Here is a 6,000-nt window from a genome sequence, read left to right as displayed (position 1 = left end):
CTTGAGGCAGGATCATGACAGGCCCGTGTTTTGTGTACAAGCACATGGCCTTGTCCTTGGGCCATGTGCTTGTGTTGTCTCGTTTCCTTGCCCCGCCCCCTTGTTACCCTAGGTTTGTCATTATTGATTTACCTGTGCCACCTGTTATGTCATTATTAGTCTCCCTATTTATTTCCCCTTGTGTTCACTGTCTGGTGCGGTTCATTGACGTTGCTACTTTGTTTCACATTGTCTCACTTTGAAGAGTCGTTGTATTACCAGTGAGTGTTTACCTGTAGTCAGAGTTCCTGTGTTAAAAGTCTTTTGTTTATCGTGTCAACCTAGTCTTGTTAAATTATCTATCCTAGCCCTAGTCGTTGTTTTCCCCCTCGTGGGTTTTGTTTTCCCCCTTTTGTGATCAATAAACCCTGTGTGTTATGCTTCCTGTCTGCGATTGAGTTCATCCCTACCCTCCACATGACACATGCGCTTAACTCCGAGTCAGTCAATTTAGAGTTGATTAAATCAACTGATATCAGCTGTTCTGTAACCGAAAACTCAGAGTTTCCCATCTCAGGGTAAGTCAACTCAGAGTTCCCAAAGATTCCCATTTTTGCTGTTTACACGGAATCAATAATGGTGTTGTTTTTAAAAACTTGCACTTTGAAACATGTTTTTTCAGAAGTATGCGTTTTCAGTCCACAGAACACTGTTGTTGTGTAAACGAACAAGCAAAACGCATAACAAGTTTTTGGCTGAAAACGTCATGTAAACGGCCCCTGAGACTGGCAAGAGCAGCTTTCAAATCCTGAGTACTCATCTTGCTGGATCTGTCTGCTGCTTTTGACACAGTTTACCACCAGATCCTCCTGTCCACGCTCATGAAGATGGACATCTCAGGAACTGCACTTAGGTCCTTCAGGGTGTGGAGGTTTCTAAGTCACAGCTTTTTGCTACTGGGGTTCCTCAAGGCTCAGAGCTGGGACCACTTCTCTTCTACATGCATGACATTGAGATGTAGAGTTGCATGTCATCAGCATAGCAGTGATAGGAAAAGCCATCTTTCTGGATGATTGATCCTAATGATGACATGTTTGATTGGCTACAAGTGTGTTTTGGTGCTCTGTCTGGTCCAACTTCAACAGCGTTTCTCAAATCTCTTACTGCACCTTTAGGAGTGCTTTCACACTTGGTTCGCTTGCCTGGTCCGAAGGCGAGTTCGATTGCTCCCCCTCCCAATGCCCTCGCCGGACTGGGTTTATATTATTTTATTTGGGTCCAAACGGTTCGTTTGCATCATCAGGCCAACAGCTGTTTACCCTGTTGATTGGTAATGAAATGAAAGATATAACAAAAAATTAGATATACAGCTCTCTGTGCAGCGCATCAGTCACACTCATCAGGAAAGAGAGTTAAACACACACACCAAAAGTATTAGTGTAAAAGCACCATGAGTTTACAAAACAACGTTCGATTGGGCCGTATTAATTTGGTTAAGTTAAAAATAGCAGTCAAGATAATTAGCAATTTGTGAATCCAAAACTAATTAAGTTGTTTGAAGTTTGCACTGGTCTTGTAATCTTTCAAAACTCCAACATCACTGTGTTCAGAGCTGGATGTAACTGCCAGATAAACACAGATCACACATATAACACGGTCAGCATGAGTCAGCTTTAAGTGTTGTAGTCAGAAAGTGCTTCTGAAAATGTACTGGTAATTTTACCAGTTAATTTAACAGACATTTTTGTTAATTCTTAAACACAGTGCAATGCAGTGAAATATACAGGTAAAATCAATACGGAAATTTTGATATATTATTTTATACACCGTTTTATTTGTATTATTATTATTATTATTATTATTTTTAGAAATCCATACAGTGCTAATAATTTGATTACATATTGAGTATTATTGTTTCAGCTTATTTGATATTGCTAATGAGTTTTGACAGAATCTTAACACTGTTTTGGTATTAATCATAATTTTGTTGTGAAAGCCGATGTGTGATATGTGACACCAGCTCTGATAAATAGAAGGCTATTCAATAGCAACATCTTGAAAGAAAGGCAGATGCAGTTATAGAAGTGACAACTGAAGAAAAAACAGTCTCATGCAATATAGTCTGCCTGTCCTAAAAAGTTACCATTAACATTTTGCATAACTGTCAAACTAGTTTTAAACCTCAGTTTCACACAAGGGTGTCGGAGGATATATGATGTTTGCTGATTCAAACAGACAATTCAAGTTTTTTCAATTCAAGTTTATTTGTATAGCGCTTTTTACAATACAAATCGTTACAAAGCAACTTTACAGAAAATTATGTTTCTACAATATTTAGTAGTAGCTAGTAGTTTGTGCACGTTTGACAGGATTTTAGAAAAAATAAAAAATAATAATACAAGACGTAGTCAGCTAGACGATGAACTATCAATATTATTAATTAATAGTAATTATATGATGCAGTCACACATGTAGCAATAATTGTTAGTTCTGTTTGTTGATTCAAGGTTAGGATCATCTGGGGTCCTCTGAGGGTCAGCATCATCTCTTCTCAGGTGTTCTGGATCCAGACTGGAGCTTGTGTAAATCCTAGTTACCCGTGGCAAAACATAGAAACAAAATAGAGACATCATTAGCATAGCTGCTGATCCAACAAAGTAAAATTAGTTTAACCCAAGCTAAAGAATAAAAATGCAGATGCAACTACACTCACAATTTAAGAGATACATTATTCGAATGCTTGGCGAAAGAGATGCGTTTTTAATCTAGATTTAAACAGAGAGAGTGTGTCTGAACCCCGAACATTATCAGGAAGGCTATTCCAGAGTTTGGGAGCCAAATGTGAAAAAGCTCTACCTCCTTTAGTGGACTTTGCTATCCTAGGAACTACCCTAAGGTCACAAAAGTTTTGTGACCTTAGGGTGCGTGATGGGTTGTAGCGTGGTAGAAGGCTAGTTAGGTACGCAGGAGCTAAACCATTTAGGGCCTTATAGGTAAGTAATGATAATTTGTAACTGATACGGAACTTAATAGGTAGCCAGTGCAGAGACTGTAAAATTGGGGTAATATGATCATATTTTCTTGACCTGGTAAGGACTCTAGCTGCTGCATTTTGGACTACCTGTAGCTTGTTTATTGACGAAGCAGGACAACCACCTAGAAGTGCATTACAATAGTCCAGTCTAAAGGTCATAAATGCATGAACTAGCTTTTCTGCATCAGAAACAGATAACATGTTTCGTAGCTTGGCAATGTTTCTAAGATGGAAGAATGCAGTTTTTGTAACATTGGAAATATGATTTTCAAAAGACAAATTGCTGTCCAATATAACACCCAGATTTCTGACTGTAGAGGAAGTAACAGTACATCCGTCTAGTTGCAGATTGTAATCTACAAGATTCTGTGTGGTGTTTTTTGGTCCAATAATTAATATCTCTGTCTTATCCGTATTTAATTGGAGAAAATTATTTGTCATCCAATCTTTTACATTTTTAACACACTCTGTTAGCTTAGATAATTGGGAAGTTTCATCTGGTCTCGTTGAGATATATAGCTGAGTATCATCAGCATAAGAGGGGAAGCTAATTCCGTATTTTCTAATAATATTACCAAGGGGCAACATGTATATTGAAAATAGAAGGGGACCTAGGACGGATCCTTGTGGCACTCCATATTTTACTGATGATAAATGAGATGACACCCCATTTAAGTAAACAAAATGGTAGCGATCGGACAGGTAGGATCTAAACCATCTTAGAGCCTGCCCTTGAATACCTGTATAGTTTTGTAATCGATCTATGAGTATGTCATGATCTATGGTGTCGAATGCAGCACTAAGATCAAGTAAGACTAGAAATGAGATGCAGCCTTGATCTGACGCAAGAAGTAGGTCAATTGTATTGATGAAACTGAAGTGTTAGACGCTGTAGAATCTACATTCGCTATTGTATTTCTAATGTTATCTATTTTATCAGTGAAGAAATTCATAAAGTCATTACTATTTAACTTTGGTAATCAGGTGGCGTCTGGTAATTTGTTAATTTAGCCACTGTGCTAAATAAAAACCTTGGATTGTTTTGGTTATTTTCAATGAGTTTGTGGATATGCTCTGCCCTAGCAGTTTTTAGAGCCTGTCTATAGCTGGACATACTGTTTTTCCATGCAATTCTAAAAACTTCCAAGTTAGTTTTTCTCCATTTGCGTTCAAGACTACGAGTTACTTTCTTGAGAGAGTGAGTATTACTGTTATACCATGGCACAGTACGTTTTTCTCTAACCTTTTTCAATTTGATGGGGGCAACAGCTTCTAATGTATTAGAGAAAATAGTGCCCATGTTGTCAGTAATTTCGTCTAATTCATGTGTATTTTTGGGTACAAATAGCAGTTGAGATAGATCAGGTAGGTTATTTGCGAATCTTTCTTTGGTGGCTGGAACAATAGTTCTGCCCAGACGGTAACGCTGAGACATATAGTTAATATCAGTTATACGCAGCATGCATGATACAAGGAAATGGTCTGTAATATCATCACTTTGGGGTACAATATCTATAGCAGTAAGATCGATTCCATGCGATATAATTAGATCTAGTGTATGATTAAAACGATGAGTGGGCCTGGTGACATTTTGCTTGACTCCAAAGGAGTTTATTAGGTCAGTAAACGCAAGTCCTAATGTATCATTTGCATTATCAACGTGAATATTAAAATCTCCTATGATTTTTTTCTAGATCCTACATTATATTTTGACCTCACTATTCGAGGAACAGACAGAGTCTTAATAGTTTTTACAGCGCAAGTACTTTTATCATTTAAGCGGGTGGAACAAAACTCATCATAATAGTTATTAGAGAATTGTCTTACTAGTCCTACTACTTACAAGACCTCGCTGCAAAAAGAAAGCATGCCTTGTGAAAAACACTGCTTTGGAAAGAATTCAGATCCGGCTGTCAGGTGTGCTGAAGTCTTTAGAAAGTCAGGTGGGAAAACTGGATTGTTGGAGCAAAATTATATCAGCCTCCCAGGCACCAATAACGTTAGACTTGATAAACCAGTTTGGGTGCATCCCTTCTTTACAATAATACCCCTACTATACATATCCAAATATTATAGGTCTCAAAATTGCTTTTTGGAAAAAAAATGATTATTTTTCCTCATTTACTATAATGTTAATTTGATTGAATCCTTGTTTATTATTATTATTATTATTATTATTATTATTATTATTATCAAGTATTTCAATCTGATTTAATAGTTAAATTAACCTGTCTTAACTGATTCTTTAACTATTTTGTTGTTGTTGTTTTTAAATTATTTCTACTATGCACTAAATGTGCAGACCCAATTCATTTCTATTAGTTTACTGTACGTCTATCACAATTAAGTCAATATAGAATGAATTTAAAAACCTTTCACTACTTCAGTTTTAGTGGATGTTGTCCTCGTGAAACATGAAATACGTGCGGGTAGAGCCTGAAATCTGCCAACAAGTGCTGTAATATACTTGTGAGTGTGTATAATTATTTGTATACACACACACACACACACACACACACACACACACACACACACACACACACATTTATGTACAGAATATATATTAGACATGGGGGATTCATGGTGTTTCTTATTCAGTGCTACTCATTGTTATTTGCTGCATTTAGTAACAAGTAAACATGGTGCTTTAATTGTGTTCCAACCCATCGATGATATCAGCTTTTTCATGTTTTGACACCCTACTGCAGTTATTTTACATGTCAGTCAAACGGCTCTTTCTTATCATTAATTAGAGTATATCATGAGCAGGAACAGAATACAGTACAGCGAGTTTATGATAACTGTCAGCGCACAAGAATCATTCCAGCTCTGTGAACAATACAATGAAGAATTGTCAATATTGTTTGTGTTTATTCATTTAGCAGACACTTTTGCAAATGATAAATTAAAGCAGAAGCAATAAACCAAAGAAAAAACATGTAAGTAATGTTTCCATAACACATTTCTGCAAGCATGACATTAGTACA

Source organism: Carassius carassius, chromosome 41 (genome assembly GCF_963082965.1).
Source record: "Carassius carassius chromosome 41, fCarCar2.1, whole genome shotgun sequence".
Taxonomy (NCBI): domain Eukaryota; kingdom Metazoa; phylum Chordata; class Actinopteri; order Cypriniformes; family Cyprinidae; genus Carassius; species Carassius carassius.
Note: the sequence above shows the minus strand (reverse complement) of the source record.